Consider the following 15,728-nt stretch of genomic DNA (forward strand, 5'->3'; position numbering starts at 1 on the left):
ATAAATAAAATGTGATATATATATATATGATAAAGATATATACATACATGTGTATTAGATTTTCTTACATTACATTGTCAGATAAAGATACATATATACATATATATTACATTTTCTTTATTGATATAGACATACATGTATCACTGTATCTATATAGATATATAGATATCACATATTCTTTATCTATCATCCATCCATTCATGCTTAGGTGGTTTTCATGTCTTGGTTATTGTGAATAATGCTGCTGTGAACATGGGAGTTCACACACCTCTTTGAGATACTGATTTTATTTCCTGCGGATATATATCTAGAAGTGGGATTGCTGGATCATATGGTAGTTCTATTTTCAATTCTTTGAGGTTTTATCATACTATTTTCTATAATGGCTGCACCACAACTCCTTATCTTACATATGGTTTGCAAATATTTTCTCCCATTCTATGGTTGCCTTTTCTTTCTGTTGATTATTTTCTTATTTGTGCAGAATATTTTTAGTTTGATGTAATCTTATTTGCTTTTTTTTGCTTTTACTGCCTGTGCTTTTGCTGTCATGACCAAAAAAAAAAAAAAAAAAATCTTTGCCAAAACCAACTCTGTGGAGCTCTCCCCATGTTTCCTTCTAGGATTTTTTACAGTTTCAGGCCTTATATTTAAATCTCTAATCCATTTTGAGTTGATTCTTGAGTCTGATGTAAGATAAGGATCCAATTTCTTTTGTTCTATGTGGATATCCAGTTTTTTCAGCATCATTTATTAAAGAGACTATCCTTTTCCCATTGTGGTTACTTCTTTTAAAACTCCAAAAACAAAAAAAAACAGAAGCAGATGCTGACTCTTGCCTATCTAACTCTTTGATTGCTTTAGGGAAGGGTGATACTGTTTTGTTACATCATTCGAAAGAGTCAGCCAATGTATGATAGTCGAGATCCAACCTCCCATAGACCAATTTAGGTGTAGGAAGGCATTGGCCAGAAAGTGGCCTATTTCTGTAGTTTTTATATGTTGAAGAAGTCTTTCTTAATATTTATTATGATTTTCAGATATTCCAACCTACTTAAAATAAGTGTTTGAATACTTACAATCATAAGAAAAGTGATAATATACCCACTTTATTTTCATTTGCAGGAAAAGGCATTGAAGAGTTGTAGTGCAGTATGTGTGGGGTCTGGAAGTCAGATTGCCTGCATGTGGATTCTGATTCCAGCTCTTAATCAATAGGCAAGTTACCTGATCACTCCTCTGTGTCTCAATTTCTTTACATAAAAAGTGATAATAATAGTTCTCTTCTTTAGGATTAGGAATACCTGGCACATGCTGGGTGCGGTGGCTCACACCTGTAATCCCAGCACTTTGGGAGGCTGAGGCAGGAGGATCACTTGAGCCCAGGAGTTTGAGACCAGCCTGGGGAACAAAGTGAGACCCTGTCTCAAAAAAAAAAATGGAATATCTGGCACATAATAAACATAGTACTCAACATTTACTATTATTATTATTTGAGACAGGGCCTTACTCTCTTGCCCAGGCTGGAGTGCAGGGGTGTGATCTGTAACCTCTGCCTCCAGAGCTTAAGCAATCCTCCCACCTCAGCCTCCCAAGTAGCTGGGACTATAGATACATGCCATCACGCCCAGCTAATTTTTTGTTATTTTTTGTAGAGATGAGTGCTGGCCATGTTGCCCAGGATGGTCTTGAACTCCTGGGCTCAAGCAATCTGCCCACTTCAGCCTCCCAAATTGCTAAGATGACAGGTGTGAGCCCCTGTACTGGCCAACATTTACTATTATTTTTATGAATAAGAACTTAGTCATCTTATTTAAACACATTTCTCCAGAAAGAACACGGTATTATTTCCTCAGAAATCATACTTAAGATATAACTGACTTTAATGTGTTATAGGTATTGTAAGGAGAATTATCTAGATCAATTTTTTATCAATTAGAAATAAAAGTTAAGGTTCTTAGAGTATTATCCGTTTAAAGGTTCTGTATTGAACAGAGGAACTGAGAAGTAAAGAAATCATTAATATAGACTATTATGATCTAATCCATCTTCTTCATATGTTTAGTTTTCTTATATGAGTCTATGAAAGAGGATTATTCTTATAAAAAGAGAGTTTCTAACAGCTCATACATAAAGATATATTAGCTCATGATTTAGCATAATTCCCATTTTAAAATTAAAATAAACACACTTTTGAACTAAACAATGCTTTTTATACATGTATGTCTCACATTGCCATTTAAAAACACACTGATCATCTTTAAATTAGAAGTAAATTTATCTTCTGTGTTTTCACTGCTACTATTACTCTAAAACAATTTATCTTTTTCAGTTTCCAAAGGAGTAAAATTTGAAGTTAAAAAAAAAACTGTTATCTTACCATGATTACTTTATATTTTGCTGAATTCAAATTCGCTGTTGTCTTGGTTAGAAATGCTTTTGTTGCAAGCAACAGAATACTTGCCATGATTAAATACCACGATTAATACCATGATTAAAACAAGGTCAGTCCCGAAGGTGACTGTGCGATGGCACGAGGACTCAAGGACCCAGAGTTTGGTGACTTTCCACTTTTCCAAACTTAGCATGTTGGCTTCTGTCCTCCTGAGTAACCTTCCTGCTTGCAAGATTGAGGACACAGCTTTATTAGGTTAAGCATCTTGCCATCTATTTTAATCTCATCATAGCTAAAAGAGAACTACTTACTCCCCTCCCCATTCCTTCCATTTTCTGTATCATCTCAGCAATGCTGTTTCTGCTAACAACAGAATTATCATTCTCTTTTTCCTTTATTTTCTCTATCTGGTCCCCAAATCATAAAGATTTCCCTCAATTAAAAAATGCTAGTTATGCAGTCTTATTCCATTTTAATCTAGAATCTAGAATCTCATTATCACCCTGGCACTAGAAACTGAAACAATCCTCTAGCTAATTGCCCGAGCTTCCTCCTGCCCTACCAGGTTACTTCTTTCTAATGTAATCAGAAAAAATTCCAAATATCTGTATATTTTACAATTTACGAGACTTTTGGATAAACTAGTTCATTTAATAATAGGAACAAAGTAGGAATTCTTAGAGCCTTAATTTAAGCTGACAACACATGTTTAGGAGGTGGTATAACTTTGAGTCTTTTATCCCTTTTTACTACCCGCCCCCACCTTCTTCTCCTTGCCTTTCCTCTGGAACACCCTGGTCTACATAAGAAATTCCTAGTATGAATATCGATTCAGCATATGAAGGGGAAGTGATACAGTTGTGAATGCTGCACATCAGAGCAAAACCACCACTTTCTCTCTAGTCTGAAATTTTCTCTCGTGCTTTGTAGTTTCAGGTTGTGTTACTTAGAAGCTTAAAAATGAGTATGTGGGTACTTGTGGCCATGCAAACAATGGGAATTCCAGAAAGGCTCTATGGGAGCTGTAAATACCATGAAGGTGAAGATTGCTCTTTGTCATACCTTTTGGGAAATGTTGGATGGACTGCTTTGAAAAAAGTTGCCTTTGCTACTATTTTCTTGGGACTATAAGATCTTAAGTAATCACCACAACAGGCCAGATGTTCATGTATTTTACTTAACAACGAAGCGAATACTTTTTACTGCTCTCACTAATGAAAACTAGAAAATGTCACTGTTTTAAAAGTGCATAACTTTGCACATTTTTGTTAGTTCTCTTACTCAGCAGGTGTCAGTGTTCATCTTCCAGCAGATAAGTAAGTGCTGGCTTCTTTTCTTGCAGCTACTCATGAAGTATATAGAGTAAGCTTTGTATTGTGTCCCTTACAGATCAGGTTTATGGGTGGATACATAACAATGCTCAGATTGTGGTATAGTTAAACTTAGGACCACGCTGGCAGATTGGGGCAAATGACATGTCTTCTTAATCCTGTTGCACTGTAGAGACATCTTCTAATCTATTTGTGAGGACACAGACCAATAAGGCGAGTAAGTGATAGTTCCATTTTTCTTCAAAGGCCCCTCTGTTGAAAGCCATATTATGATCATTTATTTTACAGGACTGCTGTTCAAATTAAAACATGAGAACACCCTGGGAAATACTTTTACCCTTAATATATTTTTTAAAGTATTTGATGAATTCCCTCTAATTTTTCTTATAAAAATGCTTTATCATCTCAAGTACTGGGAGGAGAATTTCAAGATTTGTCAGTTGCTCTTAATTAATGATATTTACATCTTCCTCCTCATGAACAATGATTTCCATTGCTGTGTAGAACAGAGGAGGCTTCTTAAGCTACTTAGAGGTTTAGAGATTTACAAAGGGGAAAAGTTACTATAAAGCTGGATTGATTCAGAGTCATGACTACCACATGTGTTCAGGGAATTCAACACTCAATTATGTCTTTTAATGTTAATGTCTGATCAGAGTATGACATGGATTATTTTTGTTTTAATAAAGTTTATTGTGTTTTCAGTGGATTCAGTGTGTAATAATTGTAAGTACTTTGAATTTGATTACTTTTACATGACTATAAACCTAAAGGGTCAAACTGATTTGTGTTTGGTTGTCAAAGACAAAAGTAAGTCTGAGACCAGACAGGGAAACCATCTGCTGTCACTTGCGTTTCACAGGTGATCAGAGGTTCAGAGGAGAATCCGTTTTATTGAGTAAAAAGAGGAAATGTGAGGCAGCCTCTCATTAACGAGCGTTCTATGAAGACAGGAGTTTGGAAGTGGGGTGACTTTCTAATTGGTCTTCAGGTACATTTGGCAGTTTCTTTAAGGATTGCTCAGTGCTATGGGTGGAAGGTTTTCTGTGGTGGCCACTTCCTGGAATAAGTGGAGGTCAATGGTGCTTTGTTGATATCAAACTGTCATAATGGTTTTTATTTGAGAGGAGGGATGGCTGCCATGACAGCCCATTTCTCATGAGTGACAGTATTTTGGTGATTGAAAATGCCGAGTCTGGAATCAGAATGCCTGTTTTAATATCCTGCTCCACCACTTTTTGGTTCTGAGACCTTGAGAATTCAGTTTGTGACTCAGTTTTCTCACCTACAAAATGACCTTCCCTTTTTCCATTGAGAATGTGCCATTTCGAGGCCGGAATCAGTTCTGTCTGTGTGACAGGAGGGAAGATCTTGCGTGCACTGCCCTTCCTGCAAAGTGCAAGGGCAGCTCCTCTGCCTGTCTGAAGACCATTCATTGCTGCTGCAGCAGAGCCTTTCTCTCTCCAATGTGCTTCTGAGTCACTCAGGTTTTACTGACTCCGTTGGGGAAAGCAGGTGGTCTATATTTAGAATAGCATTAGCTGCTTTCCCAAGAATTTGAGCTAATACTTAATGAGTATTAGTCCAAACCTTTTTGTAGCGTTGGCTATATGTACATTTCAGATAATCTCTTGCTGTCCATAAGATCTTCCTCTTAGGGTTGGTTTGAAAGAAGAGGATAAAAATAGGAGAATGTGGATATATATATATATATCTATATATATCTGAAAGCGAGTTTCTTTAGAGGGAAGTGTTGATTGCTGCAAAATACACATTATAACATTCAAAGATAATTTGTTTGTAAATGAATCATGTTAGCATATTTAACCTTCAATTTTGAAGGTTAAATGAGTGAAGTATGTCATCTCAGGTGTTCATATAGCTCACTATCTAAAGAAGTTCAAGTTTCCCATTCTTATATTCCCAGGCATCCGTGAGCTGATCCTAATCTGCATTTCTGGCCCCATCTTCCCTACTCCTGTATATCCCAGATGTTATAGGTTGAGTTGTGTCCCTCCTAAAATTCATCTGTTGAAGTCCTAACCCCCAGTACCTCACAATGTAATTATTAGAAGATAGGGTCTTTAAAGAGGTAATTAAGTTAAAATGAGACCACCGGGGATGGGGCGGGTCCTAATACAATATGACTGGCATTTTTTTTTTTAAATCCATCCCCTCAAGCATTTATTTATTTATTTATTTTACTTTAAGTTCTGGGATACATGTGCTGAACATGCAGGTTTGTTACGTAGGTGTACATGTGCCAAGGTAGTTTCCTGCCCCTATCAACCCGTCATCTAGGTTTTAAGCCCCGCATGCATCAGACATTTGTTCTAATGCTCTCCCTCCCCTTTTCCCCCATCCCCGCCAACAGGCCCCAGTGTGTGATGCTCTCCTCCCTGCGTCCATGTATTCTCATTGTTCAACTCCCACTTTTGAGCAAGAACATGCGGTGTTCAGTTTTCTGTTCCTGTGTTTGTTTGCTGAGGATGATGGCTTCAAGCTTCATCCATGTCCCTGCAAAGGACCTGAACTCATTATTTTTTATGGCTGCATAGTATTCCATGGTGTATATGTGCCATATTTTCTTTATCCCATGACTAGTGTTCTCATAAGAAAAGAAGGAAACATGAGGCAGGCAAATGCATAGAGGAAAGGGCATGTGAGGACACAGTGGGAAGGTGCCACCTGCCAGCCAGGGAGCAAGACCTCAGAAGAAACGGGAGCACCTTAATCTTGGACTTCTAGCCTCCAAAACTGTGAGTAAACAAGTTGTTTAAGCCACACAGTCTGGTATTTTGTTATGGCGGCCCTATAAACTAATACAGCAGATAGACTACTCACTAGGTCTCAAAAATGTGCCATGCTTTCCTTTCTCTGTGATTCTACTTTTACCTAACTACTCTAAAATTCCTTTTCCTATCCCTACAACTGGACAATTTTACCCCCTCATACTTCAGAATTTGCTGCAGATATCATTATTTTCTTGTACTCTTTTCTGAGTTTCTCCCGACTCTTTCCCTCCACACAGGAAAAGATAGGCTTCCCAGATTCCATTCATGCATGCCTATTAATTATCCTCTTGCAAATGTAGACTAGGGTTTTCAGAACTTGGGCTGGAGATGGAAAAGGTGAAGGAACCATGGGTCGTTGGAGGTAACTGTGGTTTGTTTTTAGAATGAAAAAGGCTTACATCTGACTGAGAATATGGTCCTAGGGGAAAGAGACATGAAGAATCAGAAGAAAATTGGTATTTGCTGAAGCCCGTTGCTTAAGGAGGAAGAAGAGGGATGAAAGAGCAGACAGAGGGGGAGGTTGACATTATAAGGAGAAACAGCTCCTGTTCTGAGACTGGAGGAGAGGATGTGAGGAAGACAATGGTCTTGCTAAATTTTCTTTCTTTTTATTTCTAAAATCATTAAGAGCATGAGCTCCGGAGTGTGAGACAAACTCACCCAAACCCAAAGGATGGACTCAGAGACCCGGAGAACAGCATGAGACTTTTAATGAGGATCTTACAAGATCAGGTGTCTGATAGGCAGGCACACCCAGCACAGTTTCCACAAGCAATTTAACCCCTAGTGCACAGGTCCCTCCCGTGGTTCCTCCTAGGCTGAGTACCATGGGGTCACAATCTTCCCAGATGTCACCTATTAATTGTTGCACAGGGGCTTCAGGTGTTTTTTTTTTAGGGTTGTCTTGCTGCATTTTGTTGCAGCCCACAATGCATTGCAATCCTAGTTAGCTCAGGGGCTCTTCAAGTATTTGACTTATGACCCAAGTATCTGGGCAGGCTGATAACAGGTGAAACGAGCTATTTTGCAGGCTAGTAAACTTTCATCTTAGACTAAACTTCTTTGGTTTGGGTAAAGGCAAGTAAGTTGCTGTGCGGGGAGCGGGAGGCTGACAAGCAGGCATCGGCTATCCAAGCAGGGGCCCAGTATACTCTGTTTCTTCTGTAGTTTGCTGACCTAAGCCAATTCAAGGCACTTTGTCTTGGAAATGGACCACTGTATACATTATTTCATTCAGGAGCCAGACTCCTGAATCCCATTACCCTTAATGCTGGATCTGTGACTTGGATGGCTTTTTTTTTTTTTGAGATGGAGTCTCACTTTTTTGCCCAGGCCGGACTGGTCGGACTGCAGTGGCGATATCTCGGCTCACTGCAAGGTCCGCCTCCCGGGTTCACGCCATTCTCCTGCCTCAGCCTCCCGAGTAGCTGGGACTACAGGCGCCCACCACCGTGCCCGGCTAATTTTTTGTGTTTTTAGTAGAGATGAGGTTTCACCGTGTTAGCCAGGATGGTCTCGATCTCCTGACCTCAGCCTCCCAAAGGAGGGATTACAGGCCCAAAGGCCCGCCTCAGCCTCCCAAAGTGCTGGGATTACAGGCATGAGCACTGCGCCTGGCCTAAATGGCTTTTTGTTTGATTCAGTGTTAGTGTTTCCATGTCTACAATGGGTACAAATCCTCACCATCATCAAAGGATCAAATGGATAACACATGTAAATTACTTAGTACAGAACCCAACAAAAGCAATCTTTTTTTTAATCACTCTTGTCAATATCCTCCAGCTGAAGACCACCAGGAACATGACTATAGTTGAACGAATTTGGTTGATGATGCCTTGGAGACAAAATGCACTCCCTGGGAAAGCATGGAATGTCTCAGATAATTTTAGAGAGAATTTATTATGGGATGTGAGCTGGTGTTAGGTTAGGTTTAGGGACTTTGCTTTTTGCTCTATATTGGATGCTATCAGGAAGTGAGGATAATTCTGCATGATGGGGTACTTCATAAATTATCCATAGGGATAGCAGACTAGAGCAAGGCTAACGTGATTGGTAAAGGAGCAGCTGTCACTCATGTCAGCCAAGAGATGGGGTTGTTTCATCATTTTTGTGGCTTGGACAATACTCACGTTCTGTCTGTTCAGACATGACTCTAGCGTGGCCTTGTTTTTGGTCTTGATGTCCATCATGATCATAGAGTAGCCTTGTTGACGTTGATGTTCTGTGAAGCTGTGCTCAACTGGAAAACACCAAGGCCTGGCTCTGAGTTTCAGGCCAGTAGCAACACCAAGACCTGAATAATTAATGCCTGATGACTTTGCTTTCTGGTGATGTCTGCTGAGAATGAGGTGTTTTTTGCGGAGAGAATAGTCACTGAAGAGAATCATAGAGGGCTGATAGGCAGCATCAGAGGTGCAGCCAAAGTTGGAGTTGATGGAGTTACTGCAGCGATCAGCATTCCCATTGTGTGATTCTCTCCCATGGGGCTAGGCTGTGCAGCACTGGTGTGGAGAAGACACATCCTAACACTGGCCCCGGGCTGGGGGGTTTACAAAGGGATCAGGACAAAGGACAGGAGTTCAGAGTTGAAAGTGCCAGGGAGCACAGATCTGTTGGTTCCCTGTGAGGAATGGGCTATTCCATGAATAAAGACAGAATATGAAAAGACTAACCACCAAGAAAAGAGGAGACTAGATATCTTTTAGAGAATGTTCTGAGCTCTGCTGGGTGAAGGGAAGATCATTGGCTGGAAAGAGCCTAGGCCATTGGAAATAAGGAGGTTGGGGAAAAATGGAAAGTCTTGCAAGAAGGTCCAGGCAAATAGACTTTGAATTCTCCTTGAGACTCTGTGGATTTGTCAAACCTCCTGCTTTTTCCAAGACAGGATGCAGGTGAAGTGACAAGTGCTTCTATCTCTGTCCACTGGGATCACCACCTTTTCCTGTTCAGATAGATAAAATTTTCTCATATTCCATTTTAAAAATCTATTCCACCTCAAGTGCCTTTTGGCACTGCTTTAGCAGTTTGCTGTGTGGGCTGTAAAGCAGCTTTGCTGCTGCCTCAATGTTTCACAGAGACGTTTATGATGGAGTACTTTGTTTTTAACTTATCTCCCCAGGGCTGTGGCACAAGTTCACGTAGGCGAGAAGAGGTCAGGAAAAATGTGGCTAGTACACATCCACAGTGTTCACAACAGTCTGCTTCCTCTGTCAGGGACTCATTGTCTTTGGCATAAGCCTCATAGGACCTGGAGGCTGCTGCTGGACCTCAGTAATGTCCAGGAAGACCTGCAACCTCAGGAGTGTTATTATCCCTTTTCAGTCTGGTCCCACCACCAGGAGACGAAGCTTCTCTTCTTACTGGGAGCTTCTCCAAAATGTGGCATGTTAGAGTGCTCTAAATAGTGAATTAATTGATTGATTGATGGAATAAATACATGAATGAATTAATACTAACATGGCTCATGACTTTAGCATTGATTTTCAAACTCAGCTTTATGGAGCCTCAGCTATTTTGTTAAAGCTCAGTCAGTGAGGAGCTGAGTACACGGAATCCTGTCTTCCACATTGCGCTTTAGCCAGTGGAGTGCCATTAAAAACACTTTTTTTGTCTTTGATTTTAGCCTCCAAGTAAAATGCATTTGAAGAAAAATTTTTTGAATCTTCAGATAGATAGATAGTTAAATAGATAGATAGCAAGAAACCACTGGCTGAAAGAATGAAGTTCTGCATTTAATTGTGCAAAATCTGGTCATGATCTATTCTTCCACACTTGTTTTCCCTCACTTGCTCACATGAATTCTTTGTTTAGTTTATCTTGTACGATGTGTCCAGATATGCCCTTTCTAATCTCTACACTTTTGTTCCCCCACTCTCTATCCTTTAACCCCAGGTCATGTTATAAATCTTCCCTGATCTCCATGGCCAGATGTGCTCACTCCTTATGCTGAATTCCAATAGCATTTATTGTGTCTCAAGGCCCGCCCTTTATGTTGCATGTTTTACCTCTTCAGCCAGATTGATCCTCCTTCCCTTTCCCTTCCACTTCCCCTTCCTTCCTTCCTTCCTTCCTTCCTTCCTTCCTTCCTTCCTTCCTTCCTTCCTTCCGGCTTTGCTCTTTGCTTTAGATGGAATACTCTCAGGAAGTGAGAATAATTTTATGTGATTGGGTGTCTTCATAAATTATCCATAGAGAAAGCAAACTAGAGCAAGGTTAAAGTTGTAATTGGTAAAGGAGCAGCTGTCACTCATACCAGCCAGGAGAGGGGGCTGTTTAGTCATTTTCGTGGCTTGGACACTGCTCATGTTGTGTCTGTTCAGATGGCTGTACGGTGATTTTTTTGCTTTGTTTTGTCTTTTGTCTTGGCCCACATCATGATCACAGAGTAGCCTTGTTTGTGTTGATGTTCACTGGGTGCCTGTTATGGGCCAGGCATGTTGCTAGGTACTGGGATTCATAAAAAGGAAGACAGACACCTCTCCCTGACGGTTTACAATTTAGTGAGGGTGGGGGAGTATATCAATCGAGGTTCAAACAATGAACGGAGTAAGTAGAAAACATAAAGAGATTTACTGTAAGGAATTGTCTTCCAGGATTGTGAGGCTGACTAGGCGAGTCTGAAATTCTTAGGGAAGGCCATCAGGATCAGTGTCAGCTGAAACTTTTGTCCACAGGCGGAATATCTCATTCTCCTGAGAGGCTTTTATTCTTCTCTTTAGATCTTGCAGTTGAGTGAATCAGGGCCATTCAGACTATGTAACATAATTGCCCTTACCTAAAGTCAGCTGATTATGGATTTTAATCACCTCTACAAAACACCTTCATAAGACCCAGTACAGTGGCTCATGCCTATAATCATAATATTTTGGGAGGCCAAGGTGGGAGAAATCTGCTGTTAATCAGATAGGTTTTCCTTTATAGGTTACCTGATGCTTTGCCTCATAGCTCTTAAGATTCTTTCCTTTGTCTTGACTTTAGATAACCTGATGACAATGTGCCTAGGCGATGATCTTTTTGTGATGAATTTCCCAGGTGTTCTTTGAGCTTCTTATATTTGGATGTCTAGGGCTCTAGCAAAGGCCGGGGAAAGATTTTTCGATTATTCCCCCAAATATGTTTTCCAAACTTTTAAATTTTCTCCGGAATGCTGATCTTTCTCAGGAATGCCAATTATTCTCAGATTTGGTCATTTAACATAATCCCAAACTTCCTGGGGATTTGTTCATTTTCAAAATTCTTTTTTTCTTGTCTTTGTTGGATTGGGTTATTTCAAAAACCTTGTCTTTGAGCTCTGAAGTTCTTTCTTCTGCTTGTTCAATTCTATTGCTGAGACTCTCCAGTACGTTTTGCATTTCTCTAAGTGTGCCCTTTATTTCCTGAAGTTGTGATTGTTTTTTATTTATGCTATCTGTTTCACCGAAGATTTCTCCCGTCATATCTTGTATCATTTATTTGATTTCCTTAAGTTGGACTTCACCTTTCTCTGGCGCCTGCTTGAATAGCTTAATAATTGACCTTCTGAATTCTTTTTCTGGCAATTCAGATTTTTCATCTTGGTTTGGATCCATTTCTGGTGAGCTAGTGTGACTTTTTGGGGTGTTAAAGAACCTTCTCTTTTCATATTACCAGAATTGTTTTCCTGGTTCCTTCTCATTCGGGTAGGCTATGTCAGAGGGGAGATCTGGAGCTCAAGGCTGCTGTTCAGACTCTTGTGTCACGGGTACTCCCTTGATGTAATACTCTCCCTCTTTTCCTAGGGATATGGCTTCCTGAGAGCCAAACTGTAGTGATTGTTATTTCTCTTCTGAATCTAGCCAGCAAGCAGGGCTACCAGGCTCTGGGCTGGTACTGGGGGTGTCTGCACAGAGTCCTGTGAGGTGAACTGTGTTCGGTTCTCTCAGCTGTGGATATAAGCACAGCATTTGAGATGTCTCCTGGATCCTGCAGGAGCAATCCACTTCCTTCAAAGGGTCTGTGGATTCTCTTGGCTTTTCTGGGATACTCCTGCAGTAGTTTTTGGAGCAAAAGCCCACAGTGCTAGTCTCCACATTCTGCTCTGTGCATCCAGAGTGGGAGCTGCACTTTAGTACTGCCTCCTATCTGCCATTTTTTTTTCAATCACGTGTCAGTTGGGAAATGTGTTTCTATTTTCCTTTGGATAACTGGAAGCTAACTAAAGTTAAATTTAATTTTTAATTTAATGTTTAATATTAAGACTACTTAAAAGACTTATCCCAGGAGCTTAATGCAATTATTAAAGTCATTGAATCTGAAACTAGGGAACTTTGAAAAATACCAATGCCTGGGCTCCGCTGTGGACCAATTAAATCAGAATCTCTGACAGTTAGGGCCCTGACCTTGGTATTTTGAAAATGTTCCCAGGTGATTCTGATATAGCCAAGGTTGAGAATAAATGCTCTAAATATATTTGAATTTTTTGGTTTTCCTGTTTTATACATGTTTTGATATTGAAATGATCATTCCATCATCTTTGGAAATAAATGCCTTCATAAATTGGAAATAACTATTTCGGTAAAAGTAAATACATGTTATTAAAGCCACTGAGACACTTGAAATCACCTTCCTAGACTGTAAGCACATGGAGGGCAGATACCACGTGTTACTTAGACATTCATTAGGATAGGCAAGGTTTGCTATAGAAACAAACAAACAAACAAACACAAAATACACAAATTGCTCCCCTCTCAATTCTTAGATGATTAACAAAACAGAAGTTTATTTCTCACTTCGTAAAGTAAGTCTGCTGTGACTCTAGGTGACTCTTCAGGGCACCAGTTCTCTGTGGATGACTCATGTGCTGCTCCACATCAACATATGGTCTCAGGGTCACTGAGACAAGGGCGGAGAGGTTGTAGAGTTCATAACTGACAACTGACACATGACACTTCTGTTCAGTTTTTTTGGTCACCTGGCCATACATAACTTCAAAAAAAGGGGGAAAGGGCTGTGCACAGTGGCTCAAGCCTGTAATCCCAAAACTTTGGGATATCAAGGTGGGAGGATCACTTGAGTCCAGGAGTTCAAGACCAGTCTGGGCAACATAGTGAGACCTTGTCTCTACAAAAAAAAAAAAAAAAAAAAAAAAAATTAGCGAGGCAGGTGGCATGTGCCTGTAGTCTCAGCTATTCAGGAGAGGGGTGAGGATTACATGGGCCCAGGAGTTTGAGCCTGCAGTGAGCTATGATTGTGCCACTGCACTTCAATCTGGGCAACAGAGTGAGACCTTGTCTCTATAAAAAAGGCGGGGAGGAATGTAATCCTTTGAGTACATGGAAGTTGAAGAAAAATAGATACTGATGAACATTAGTAATATCTAGTCTGTTTGGTTTTATATTTCTGCACTTAACCCAATAACTCTCATAGTGTGAGAGCTTACTAGATATTCAGGAATCCACATTAAGTTATCCCTCTCATCCTTACAGGATAAGTTGCAATCACCAGTGGATGCCTGAAACCTATATATATAATATTGAGCCCTATATATACTATGTTTTTCCTGTACGTGCATACTATGATGAAGTTAAATTTATAAATTAGGCACAGTAAGAGACTAACAATGATAATTAATAATAAAATACAACAGTTAGAAAAGCTATCACAATATACTGTAATAAAAATTATGTGAATGTGATCTCTCTTTTCCCTCAGCTACTAAGTGACTGAGGGCAGGTAGTGTCTACAGCCACGTGCTGGTCAAAGGGATGATTCACTTCCCAAATGGGACAGAGTGGGATGGCATAAGATTTCATCATGCTACTCAGAATGGAAAGCAATTAAAAATATATAAATTGTTTATTTCTGGAACTTTTTACTGATTATTTTTGGGTCCTTGGTTACTCAAGGACCACAGTTGACCTTGAGTAACAAAACTACAGAAAGTGAAATTGTGGATAAGGGGAAACTACTGTACCATATTTTCTTCACTGTTAGAGATTATACATCATTGTGTGCATTCATGCATGTGTGTGCATGTGTGTTTTTCTCTCCATGCAGGTGCATCTCAGCATATTGGCTCTGCGAATCTATAGCTCTGCAGATTTGCTACCTCTGGGAGTGGAAGAGCAGAGCTGGGATTCCCATACCTATAGCTGTGAGATCCAAGGTGACCTCAACCACAATGATAGTGCCACTGAAGAGAAGCTCCCTTGACACCACAGACACTCCAACTACTCATTGATCCTCACTCACGTTTTCAGACTTTTCTCATTTATACTCAATAAAAAAGCAAATAGAACTTCCAGAGTATTTAAATGACTGGGGTCAACAGCCTTGCCAAGTAGACACATAAAACTGACCCACCTTGGGAAGAACAGTGAACACATTATTCAAAAATGTCATAATAAGTTTCAGGGAAGAGACAAATAATTCTATTTTCTATAGACAAAAAGGAATCATTTTGCAACAAACCCAGATAAGTTCTGTCGTGAGTCAGTAATGTAATTCCTGGATTTCTCCCCTGGTCAGATGCATACCACTGGCAAGTGCTGTCCCTGCATCCCCAGATCTGCATAGCTCTGGAGAATGGTGGCTTGACTAGAAAGGGAAAGACAGGCTGTCCCGATGTCAAGGCTTCTCAAGAAACTTACCAGTGACCTGCCAAGCTTCTGCACTTCCCAACCCCAGCTGTTCAGGTATCATCACCTCAAAAGGAAGGTTCACTTGACAGAGACTTCCACAGGACAAACTCACCAGAAACCCTCTTTCCTGAGACAAATTAGAATGAGAACATTTTCATAGTAGAGAGAAAATGAGGACAGACTCATATTCATTCAGACACTAAATTTTCATTGGAAATACCCTGTTTGTATTTAGGTTTTATAAAATTCCCAGTTGAAAAACTAGATTGTGATCCAAGTTGTTCCAACCATGTTGTAAAAATTGTCCAGTAACTAAACTGAGTACCAAATAATCATTTTTCTTTAATAGTCACACCCACATTGACAGGCCTGGTATATCTTTTTTTAGAAGAATTGATTTTTTTTTTTTGAGACAGAGTCTTGCTCTGCCGCCCAGGTTGGAGTACAGTGTTGCGATCTTGGCTTACTGCAATCTCTGCCTCCCAGGTTCAAGCTAATCTCCTGCCTCAACCTCCAAGTAGCTGGGATTACAGGCACCCACCACCATGCCCAGCTAATTTTCATATTTTTAGTAGAGATGGGGTTTCTCCATGTTGGCCAGGCTGATCTT

This window comes from Nomascus leucogenys, chromosome 22a, assembly GCF_006542625.1.
Source record: "Nomascus leucogenys isolate Asia chromosome 22a, Asia_NLE_v1, whole genome shotgun sequence".
Taxonomy (NCBI): domain Eukaryota; kingdom Metazoa; phylum Chordata; class Mammalia; order Primates; family Hylobatidae; genus Nomascus; species Nomascus leucogenys.